We start from the raw sequence: 12,572 nt of genomic DNA on the forward strand, positions 1-12,572 counted from the left end.
CCAAACTAGCTTTAATCTAGCTGGCGTGGCTATCAATAGCCGTGAAGATGTGGAAGTGCAGTCAGTACAAGCCCACCTGTAACCCTGGGTACATACTCATGTTCCCAGATTACGACTGTGCTGCCACGTCTTCAATGATATCTTTAGCTGTGCTAGCTACATGAAAGCTAGCACAGGCATGTCTGGACGAGCTACAAGCACGTCTTCGGTTGCAGTGTAGACGTACCCATAGAAAGACATCCAGACTTTGTCTGAAGAGTGCAGAAGCTGGCTAATCCACCACCTCCCCAAATATGTGCAATGTGTAAATGTGCTGTTGCAGCCAACAAAAGTCAATTGGCTGACTAGGAATAATTATAGTATTTGTATTACCGTAGTCCTTGGACCCCCCCATTGTGGATCAGGACCCCCCTGTGCTAGGTGCTGTACAAATACAGAACAAAAAGACAGTCCCTGTTCCAAAGAGTTTACAATCTAAATATAAGACAAGAGATGACAGATGGAGAGAGACAGACAGAAGGGAGTATAAAGAGTCAACAAGATAGTATTGGCCAGCAGGACTGGCAGTGGTCTCAGATTTTTAATAGACAATTAAACACCAGGGAACAGAGTCAGCAAATGATTAATCCAAATGAAAGCTGCTGCTGCAAATGACACGGCAGACATCTAGCGGGTTCCACAGATTAAAATGAACTTTTAGCATCAAAGGGTATGTAAATGCTGCAGTTGGGAGCATGCCTCCCAACACAGGCTCACACTAGCTGTGCTCAAGCTAAAGCACTAAAAATAGCAGTGCAGATGTTGTGACACAGACAGTGACATGGGTTGACCGCCCAAGCTCTGACCCAGGTGATCAGGCGGGCTTGGACTAGGACAGCCAGCCCAAGCCCCTGCCACAATATCCACATTGTCATGAAACATCATTTATGTCCTGCTGTATAGTTCCACTGTGTTTTATAAACACATGGCCAGATTCTGATGCATTTACTGTATGCACATTAGGAAATACCAGCTTAACAAAGATTGTGGTTGATTCTCCATCACTGAACATTTTAATATCAGGATTCGACGTTTTTTCCTAAAAGATCTGTCTTAGTTCATGCAGAAATTAATTCAAGGAAGTCCTATGGCCTGTGTTATACAGGAGGTCAGACTAGACAATCACGATCCCTTCTGGCCTTAGAATTTATGAATATATTACTCTACAATTAGTCCAGGGGTTTCAGAATAAGATACTATTACTCACTGTAAGTAAGGATATTGGAATACAGCCCACATAGTATACACAATGGAACATAGACCCAACCCTTGCCTTGAAGAGCTTACATTACACTGATTTTTCTTTTTGAGTTCAAATCTTGTCTCTGTCAGAAACTTTCTGTGACCTTGGGCTGGGCTCTTAATCTCTCTGTGCTTCTGTTCCTCATCTGTAAAATAACCATAACGGTAACTTCTTTTCTCTCACTCTTTGTTTTGTCTTTTTAGATTGAAAGCTCTTTGGAACCGGAACTCTCTCTTACTACACATGTCTTCAGCACCTAACACACTGGGCCCTGATCTTGGTTGGGGCCTCTTGGTATTACTATAATTAATGAGAGTGGTGCGTTATACTGACATGCTTTGGTTCACAAAACATTAGGGAAAATGTTTTAAAGTTAGAAAAACAAACTTTTCTTTACTGAATTTAAAAAAAAACATGAAAATCCTTTTTATTCCTATTGTGGATTTCATAAGCCTCCCCCAAATTGACGGTATCCTATGAGACCCTCTGACCCTACATATGGCTTCTTTAACTACAGTCGAAAGGCCATTCTATTGGGTTGCTTTTAACAGGAGGATGGCGAAGGAAGAGACCCCCTTTTCAAAATTCACTCTCTCTACAATTCTTTCTTCTGCAGATGTCTTAGTGAAAGACGGACTGAAATGAGTGAATGATTGATCCATTTGCATTTGCCTCATGCCATAGTTTCCTCTCAGCCATTTTTATTGGGCTTGTCCAGAAACACTTTAATCTCATTTTTTTGTCAGAAGCTGAGAACTGGAGGTTTTTTCTTTTTCTTTTTTCCCTTAATTTTCAAAGATTGGCCTAAGCGTCTATGTGGTGGAAGGTCAGGGGGAGCAGAAAGAGATGGCTCTTCATGGCTTGGGAAGTAGATGCCAAGACACAAAGAAGGATCCTAGCAGGAGGCTGACCTCAGCCTTTGGGTCCCCTGAACTCCAAGACTTAATCCTCAGTAATGACCTGTCTTTGTGAGAGATGAAACGAATGAAAAGAGGTGGAGTCCCTATTTGTTTGTTTATTTATTGCCATTTCTACTCTGGCTCTTTCAGTGTCAGTTTCCAGACTAGCTTGGCTTGCTCCTAAAGATGAGGTAAAACATTTTTTAAAAAAATGAACTTGTGTGGGAAATAATTGAGCATCACAAAGATGGAGAAAATTGTTGCTCCAGGATCCATCCTTAGGGCTGCAATAATGTGGGGGTGGAGGAAACCTATTGGAGGTTATAACATCAATCAATTAATTTTTAAATCAAGGTCAGAAGTTTTGAACAATTGTGCTCTAGTTCCAAAAGGAATTATTTTGGGGCGGGTCTATGCCCTGTGTTATACAAGAGGTCAGACTAAATGATCACAATGGGCCCTGTTGGCCTTGGAAGCTATAAGTATATGAATGAAAACACCAATGGCTCACATTGAGTAGCACCTTTCTCCATGAGTCCCGTGAATTTCAACAGGAGTATTGGCTGAGTAAGTTGCTCCTCAATGTGTATCAAAGTAGCAGAATCTGAACGATATAAAAGATTATGGCCCACCCCTGCAATCCTTATTTTTATGTGGAGTCTATGATATTGCTTCACCAAACCCTAGCATCATGCCGATGCACTGAGGTCAGCACTGACTCTGATGTAAGAGTGCCACGCTCCCTGCAGCCTGGCACCCTGGTCAGGGCCCAACAGTGCCACCCTTATTCACGCTGAATAATACCTCACGGTACTCACAGCTCCTTGATTTCAATGGAATGTATAGTAGGTGCTGCTCACTGTAAGGTCTGTCACTTGAAGGCTTTAATCAAAATATTTCTAACAGCTGTGCTGTAGTTCAGCCACAGGTTATTGGGTTCACTGCAGGACCTTCTAGGTAAAATTCTATGGTCTGTGTTACGCAGGAGGTCAGACTAGATGATCACAGTGCTTCCTTCTAACCTTAGAGTCTATGAATCAGGCCCTTATTTAGGACCAGATTATGAACCATTATTAGTGAGCAGTTACTCACCCAAGTAAACCTACTCACTTCAGTGGGACAGCTTGTGGGCCAGGTTCTGATATATTGACTAGTACCTGACAAGTAGCCCCATTCACTTCTGTGGGCCTAGATGAGGAGAACGATGCTACTCAGCTTGAGTAAGGACATCAGAATCTGGCCCGACGTGAATAACTACTCACTATTCTGAATCAAGGGTTTACCATCTGGTCCATATTGTTTTATTTCTTTCCATTCATAAAATCCAAAAGATTTCAGTGGAGTTGCTCCACTTTGGTCTAACACTGAGCAGAATTTAACTCTTGAGCTCTTCTTTCTTTATATTAACTAAAGACTGCAGAAGACAGAGGTTTATAAAGCCCTCTAAATGAATGGGAATGAAGCATCCACATCCCCTAGGCAGCTTTGAGAATCTCAACCTTGATTTCTAACTCACAGGTGACATACCAGCTAGTAAGCGACATGCTGTTTAGTAAGTACGACTGCTGATTAGTAAAAACAAAGGAAGCATCAAATTAGCTAAGGAAATCCAGTGCCCTTTGAAAAGTTTTGCAAATAGAAAACTTGAAAAGTAGGAGTGAATTGGTTATAATGAACCAGAGGCTGATCAAACTTTTTGTAAGAAAATGACCCCTGTAAAGTAATTTAAGTGTTCCCTTACATTGAAATCCTGGCATCCATTGCAGTATTAATGCTGGCAATCAGACCTTCCTGAGAACAGACATGCAGAAACAGTGATCAGGTTTTAGCGACTTCCTTGCAGCTGGAAGGTGTGGTATATTTCAGTGCACAAGGCCCAGTCCACCATGATACGATTCAATAAAATGAAACATGAGTATTCTTTCTTGGGCTTTATGCTGCTGCTCTGATGGGCAGGGTCTTGATTTCACTCTCATCCAAAGGCAAAACTTCCAGCAGCACAAGGACAGTAATTGGTATCCCTGAGATTTAGGTCATTGTTTGATCTACTTAAGCAAACACCTCCCACCACAGTTTCTGATTCCTTAGGAACAGAATATAAGATCAGGACATTCAGCCACAACATGATCAGTTTCACCTTTTTAAAAAAAATCCTAACATAAAAAGAAATCCATACAACTGAAAGGCTCCTGAGTTAGTTTGATTAATATTCTAATATGCACAGTAGAGGTCCTTTAAGGTTTCACAGTTTTACTGTATTCCATATACTACATAACAAGTTAAATTTCCAGCAGCGCACCCTTGGGTGATGTGCTGTTGAACACTGCAGCAATGCCAAAGCAAATATGGGCATGGAGCTAAAAGAGAAGATAACGATACTAATATGAATATTATACAGGAGTTGAGAGGCAGCTGGGGATAGATGACGTATGCTTCATTTCTTTATTGTGATTTAAAAATTGCAAGTTTGTGTGTGCGTGTGATATACTGTATAAAATATACGGTATATATCGGAGTGTATCTCTCTCCCCATTCACGTCTCATTTGTTGTCTTAGGGCTAGATTGCACTAGTCCAAGGCTGTGATGCAGGAAGTAAGGGGATATGAGGCATCTCTTGGTCCCCTGCCCAGACTAGCCATATTCTGGGTAGCAATGCAGTTGGGATATCAGACTCCATGGGGCAGCTATTCTCCCTCCTGTGGAGGTGGGCAGAGATTATGGGGTAGGGCACCTCAGTGCAGGCGAAGTGTAATCTGTACCAAGTACAAGGCTAGGGCAGATTATTTCTCCCTAAGACTAAGTGGGGAACCTGGAATGCAGATTGTGACACTCTGAGTCATGACTTAGTTCCATGTCTGATCCCGAGGCAATGCAGCTACACACTGCCCCTTACATGGTTCTTGTGACAAAGTCAAACTCTAGTCTTAGCTTTTGAAGTCTTGGGAGCAGTGACTGTGTCCTGGTATGTGTTTGTACAGCATGCGCATAATGGGATCCAGATATTGGATGGGTTCTTTGGGTGCTACCTTATGTTGGGGTTCCTGCGACACCTCTTCCACTGAGTTTCCCAAGAACTCAATTGGACTATGGTCTCATTACTCCTGTTCCTTTATTTGGCATACAGGAAAGCTATGCTGAGTTGACCAGATGCAAGCATAGGGTGTAGATACAGGGCATATTTTACAGCCAAAGTGACACAGCAAACCCCTTCCTTTATATACATTTATACATTACATTGCATTTAGTATACATTGCATCACAAGTTTTGGGATTGGCTTGGTTACTTTGTAGGAGCCAATCCCTGGTCAGTATGATTGGTCTGCTCACTGTCCATGTATGATTTACTCTTTACCTCCTCTTTACTTTCCTGACTTAATCTTATCCATTGTTATCTTGTCCATTGTAAATGGTTCCTTGGGCATTCCCCCTTATTTTAGCTACTATTGACATTCTGTTTTCCAGCCTGCTGATTCATTTACCTCCCTAATCCTGTCTCCTAAAAAATAGGGCCTCACCCATGTCTAATTACCCATGTCATGCCAGGCCTAAACAGTAATTTAAATATTAAATAATAAGAATGGTCCTCACTCTTAAATTGTGGATCATTTATTTGATAAAAACTGAATTTTTTGAAACAAAAATGTTCAGATCAAATTGAATTAGGAAGCCATTTTCTATTGCACAAGAATCTGTGAGTAACATGTGTTACAACAGGGGCATCCAAACTTTGACCATCCAAGCAATAGTATCCCTCCAGGAGCCAGAAAGCAACATCTAATTTGTATCAGAGTAGCAGCCGTGTTAGTCTGTATTCGCAAAAAGAAAAGGAGTACTTGTGGCACCTTAGAGACTAACACATTTATTTGAGCATAAGCTTTCGTGAGCTACAGCTCACTTCATCGGATGCAACACTGGGCTTTGAAGACACCTTTATCTTTAACAGACAGGCAGGCCCTGGCTGCAGAAGTCACCTACTACAGGACAGGCCCAACAAAGAAAACAACAGAACGCCATTAGCCATAACCTTCAGCCCCCAACTAAAACCTCTCCAACGCATCATCAAGGATCTACAACCTATCCTGAAGGACGACCCATCACTCTCACAGATCTTGGGAGACAGACCAGTCCTTGCTTACAGACAGCCCCCCAATCTGAAGCAAATACTCACCAGCAACCACACACCACACAACAGAACCACTAACCCAGGAACCTATCCTTGCAACAAAGCCCGTTGCCAACTCTGTCCACATATCTATTCAGGGGATACCATCATAGGGCCTAATCACATCAGCCACACTATCAGAGGCTCGTTCACCTGCGCATCTACCAATGTGATATATGCCATCATGTGCCAGCAATGCCCCTCTGCCATGTACATTGGCCAAACTGGACAGTCTCTACGTAAAAGAATGAATGGACACAAATCAGACGTCAAGAATTATAACATTCAAAAACCAGTTGGAGAACACTTCAATCTCTCTGGTCACTCGATCACAGACCTAAGAGTGGCTATCCTTCAACAAAAAAGCTTCAAAAACAGACTCCAACGAGAGACTGCTGAATTGGAATTAATTTGCAAACTGGATACAATTAACTTAGGCTTGAATAGAGACTGGGAATGGATGAGTCATTACACAAAGTAAAACTATTTCCCCATGGTATTTCTCCCTCCCACCCCACCCCCCACTGTTCCTCTGATATTCTTGTTAACTGCTGGAATTAGCCTACCTTGCTTGTCACCATGAAAGGTTTTCCTCCTTTCCCCCCCCTGCTGCTGGTGATGGCTTATCTTAAGTGATCACTCTCCTTACAGTGTGTATGATAAACCCATTGTTTCATGTTCTCTGTGTGTATGTATATAAATCTCTCCTCTGTTTTTTCCACCAAATGCATCCGATGAAGTGAGCTGTAGCTCACGAAAGCTTATGCTCTAATAAATTTGTTAGTCTCTAAGGTGCCACAAGTACTCCTTTTCTTTTTGACCTGGCTCTGAATCACCCCAAAGCTCAGAGGTGTAAGAATCTCTTTTGTTTTGGTTTAGCTCGTTCATCTGTTTGACACGGAGGGTGTGGCCCAGAAAGTCTACCACTCTCATGCAGCATGCACTGCTTGGATCAAAGAATCATAGCATCCTAAATTCTGTAGTCTCTGGAAAGCACACTTCCCAGTTAAATATTAGAATAGCCATGAACCAGTGTAGCGCTCCATGTGCTTTGCAAGTATGTAGGATTTGTACTATCACTACATGGCCCATGATGGTTTGTGAAGATATTGTCATTTCTTGGGCAGAAGAATCCTGAACCTTTGAGCTGTGCCACTAGCTCTGTCCAAGAATCACGTGTCTGGTCCACATTCTCTTCTGTCCTGAAAATATTTGATGTATATATTTTTGCTCACACCCATCTTCCAAATCCCAGTCACAGAGATTTTATCCTAAATCCTCCAGTTGCCCTGTTGACTTGGTACAATGGTTCTCAGATGTCTTTTTTTAATCCCATCATGTTGGAATTTGATTGCATCATTTCAGCACTTTTCTTTATGTGATTACATGGTGTTCTTCTGAAATTTGTTCAGTCCCCCAGCTCTGCTGGAGACTGGCTAGTTCTTTCGCTCCACCAAAGAAACTCATGGAAGAATATGTCAGAATGAAAGATACTAATTGCAATGTATATCCCAACAGAAGAAAACACATCTTTGGCTAACTCTGTGTTTCCCTCAGCCTTTCTTGCAAGGAATCTCTGCAATTTTGCTCAGCTCTGAACAAAATGGACTTTGTAAGTCCAGCCTAGCTGTGATCTGCCATATCATATTCATAGTTGCCAGCTGTTAAATGATATAACTAGATATGCTTATTGCCATTTTTAATGGCAGACACTTTAGAGATTTTCTCTCTTGCTTTCTCACACTGTAAGCTAAACATTTTCTGCAGATAGTGTAATGTTTCTACAGCAGTGGAGATGATTAACGAAAATATACCATTACACAGTTTATTTCCAGAGTTCTGCAAGATTGTGTGGGAACAAACCAAGACAAAGTCAGGCCAATATTACAATCTGAGATCTAAAATCTTTTTCACACACTGAGCTATATTGTTTGCCTCAATGCAGGTGTGATACTCAGAGCTAAGTTGTGCACATGTAGCAGGATAAAAGTTTTTCACAAAAAGTGTGGCTTTCTGAGGAAATGTTCAGCTTTTATCAAAAAACCCCAAACTCAAAAAACAATGTTTTCAGCTCAAAACTTTTCAGTTATTTGACTAAAAGTCAAAAATTTTCCATGGAAAATTTTTTTGTTTGTTGAAATTTTCCCACAAAAAAAAGAAACCCATTTTCTGACCATTACTAGTGCCAATCCTGGTTGGGGCTACTAAGTAGTAGAAGAATACAAATCACTGATAGTAAACCTAATCATCATTGCTACCTGTCTTGTTTCTTTAGTTCTTTTTATGTTCCCTATTAATTCTGCTCACTGTGTCACCTACTTACTTCTCTGGGTGCAATCTCAAAACTCAGCGAAGTGTAACAAAGTCAAGATACAAAAATGACGTGTCTGTAAGGCAGGATCAATGGAGGAAGCAAAGAATGGAGAAGGAAGAAAAGTGAGGAAAGAAGAGGAGCAACCTCTGACATTCCATTCTTACCAACATGTGGATTTTTCAAGGGTACTGCCTAATGCAGTATTGTTGGTAAAAGAGGACACAGCATATGTTAATTTAGGTAGAGAAAAAGCTGAATCAGAATCCTGGCTCTGAACTCACCCCAACGGCAAGGTGTTTGAAATTTGGATATAAGATCCAAATGATGTGGATGGAGATGATCTCTGCTAAGAACGTTATGGGGAGTTGTAAATTTAAGTCTGAGGGTGGTTCTGGAAAGGAGCAGGAAGCTTGGTGTCATGTTAGTGACCTTTGCTGTCTAATTGGTCTCAGGTATGATCTTCATTAAGTTAAGGAGACCCTTAGCTCTGTGTTCCTCTTTTTTAGATGTTATTCCTGCTACTAGGCAGGACTAATTTGGCAGCAGCCAGCAGCACTTTTATTAAGGCAGGGTTAGGTTACTCCCTTGTCCTGCTTGTTACTTTTCACCTTGTTTCAATACTCACAAACCTGCATTGGTTATGCATGGCCTTTGTGTACAGATCTTCTGTTTGGCTCATCAGAAGTGCCCCATTATAGTAGGTGCTTCCAGCTGATCTCTCCTGCCTTTTCTTTCCTATGGATCCTTTTTACTGTGGCTTTGCAGCTTATTAGACACAGAATATCAGCTCAGTTTGACATTCTGAGAACAATGATTTACATTTTCAGACAATTCCTCAGATTCTTCTCTTGGATCTTTGATGAAGTCCAGAGCATAGATACTTTGGCCATCTCAACATTTCATAATGACTTAGGACTGAAGAACACACAGCACAAACTTTCTTAAATGTTAAGCTTAGGGAATAAGCAGATCGTGGGACAACCAGAATCTGGCTTTATTTTTTTCCCCACTGACTAAGGGTTAAGAGTAGGTAATTGGTACTGCCAGCTTGGCTTCTCTCTCATTTTGTGTCATCACATCATGATGTGCCAGAATGTATTGCATTAAATGGCATCAAACAGTCATGGAATGTGACACGATACATTACCTGACATGTTATCTAACACCCTGTCATAACACAAAGCATTCAAAGATCAGAGGGGATCAAAATTAATCTTGTCTGATTCCATTTTATCAATGAATCTAAAGTGAGGCGAGTGTCTTAATTATTTGCAAAGTGTGCATGGGGAAATGCTGGCATTATGATTTGGTAACATTTGACACCTACTTTGCATAGATGTGGATAACTGCAAAAGGTGCATCATAGTGAAGAATCAGTCTCCGAAGGGTGATACAACATGAAGAATAGCTGATAGGACAGATGGGTCCCTAACAGGGTTGATTCTCACCCTATATCACCACTCAGTAAAATGTAGGGTAGGAATCCTTTTTGCTCTACAAAGAAGGATTATAAAACAAGCCAAAAAATTCAACAGTTTGAACTAAGAGCTTGATTTAAAATGCACTAAGTTAATAGAAAGAATCCCATTGTCTTCAATGGGCTATGGGTCAGTCCCTAAGATAGTAGTAGGTTTCGGGTGATGTCATGTTATTGTACATATGAGAGCTGGTGGAAAAATGTAAAAACCTGTCCGCAAACAGCTTGCTGAATTAGCAACAGATGTGGCCTGTTTATATTCTCTTTGTTGTTTGCTTTTCCTGAATGAATGTTTTTGTTTGTATGAATGTTTCCTGAACTGCAACATTTGGGCCCAAAACTGAGGTGTAATCAAGGAATTGGATGAGCTTTTGGCACAGAATGAAATTTTATTCTGGGTGCAAACAAATTTGGTTAGAGGCTATACTTTAAAAAGTGTAAGTTATCAAATCAAATAACAGAAAAAATATCACATAACTCAGGGGACCAGTCACACAACTTGATGAGCCAATTCCAGATGAATTGATGGAATTCTTACTACAAACAGTTTGACAAATATCTGTCTGTGTAATAATTTTTCAAACAGGAGGTTCAGAAATCTGGAGAATTTATGCAAATGTTTTTATGCCTTAACTTGGCAAAGCAGGGTTTGTGGATAGTTTGCATCACTGTTCCCCTACTATAGGTGGGATTACCACTGCCAGCAACCTTTGTCATGAATTGAGTCCTGTTTATTATATGCTAGTAATATATTCCCTGTACTTCTGTTGTGCTGTGATAACTTAGTATTATTTTTAAGGCATTCCATGAAAGGGCTTGTTCATTGTGCCATAATGTTGTTATTGGAGTAGTGCTGCAGTTGTGTATTAATCTTTCAGTGTCCAAAACCTCTGATCTCAGTGCAAACTTCACAGTTTCTCAAACCAATCTCTAGGTCAGTTAGTTTGACTTTTGAGTAAAAGCTCAGGTCAGTTTTTTTTTTTTGATGCAAACTGATTAAACATCCCTAGTCAGCACAAATTTTCCGGAAAGGGTACTCATTAAACATCTGCTGCAGCAGTTTTTTGTGGGAGGAAACTGTGTTCCCATCATTTGGCTGCAGCTATCCCTGGCAATGTCACAAGTTTGTGTAGTGGGATGATGCGGCAACCAAGAATGATGGAGAAACCATAGCATGTTTCTGAGACACAGGATGGGAAGGAGCTGCTGAGTACAAGGGTGGAATCAGTGGCAAGAATAGGGGATTTGGCTTTTGTACCTCAGGATAATATCTTCAAAGTATTCATAGAATCATAGACTATAAGGGTTGGAAGGGACCTCAGGAGGTCATCTAGTCCAACCCCCTGCTCAAAGCAGGACCAATCCCCAACTAAATCATCCCAGCCAGGGCTTTGTCAAGCCTGACCTTAAAAACTTCTAAGGGAGAAGATTCCACTACGTCCCTAGGTAACACATTCCAGTGTTTCACCACCCTCCTAGGGAAAAAGTTTTTCCTAATATCCAACCTAAACCTCCCCCACTGCAACTTGACACCATTACTCCTCGTTCTATCATCTGCTACCACTGAGAACAGCCTAGATCCATCCTCTTTGGAACCCCCTTTCCGGTAGTTGAAAGCAGCTATCAAATCCCTCCTCATTCTTCTCTTCCGCAGACTAAACAATCCCAGTTCCCTCAGCCTCTCCTCATAAGTCATGTGTTCCAGTCCCCTAATCATTTTTGTTGCCCTCCGCTGGACATTTTCCAATTTTTCCACATCCTTCTTGTAGAGTTGGGCCCAAAATTGGACACAGTACTCCAGATGAGGCCTCACCAATGTCGAATAGAGGGAAATGATCACATCCCTTGATCTGCTGGCAATGATCCTACTTATACATCCCATAATCCCATTGGCCTTCTTGGCAACAACGGCACACTGTTGACTCATATCCAGTTTCTCGTCCACTGTAATCCCTAGGTCCTTTTCTGTAGAACTACTGCCTAGCCATTCGGTCCCTAGTCTGTAGCGGTGCATGGGATTCTTCCGTCCTAAGTGCAGGACTCTGCACTTGTCCTTGTTGAACTTCATCAGGTTTCTTTTGGCCCAGTCCTCTAATTTGTCGAGGTCCCTCTGTATCCTATCCCTACCCTCCAGCATATCTACCTCTCCTCCCAGTTTAGTGTCATCTACAAACTTGCTAAGGGTGCAATCCACACCATCCTCCATATCATTAATGAAGATACTGAACAAAACTGGCCCGAATACCAACCCTTGGGGCACTCCACTTGATACAGGCTGCCAACTTGACAAGGAGCCATTGATCACTACCTGTTGAGCCCGACAATCTAGGCAGCTTTCTATCCACCTTATTGTCCAATCATCCAGCCCATACTTTAACTTACTGGCAAGAATACTGTGGGATACCATGTCAAAAGCTTTGCTAAAGTCAAGGAACAA

This window comes from Dermochelys coriacea, chromosome 2 (genome assembly GCF_009764565.3).
Source record: "Dermochelys coriacea isolate rDerCor1 chromosome 2, rDerCor1.pri.v4, whole genome shotgun sequence".
Classification (NCBI taxonomy): Eukaryota; Metazoa; Chordata; order Testudines; family Dermochelyidae; genus Dermochelys; species Dermochelys coriacea.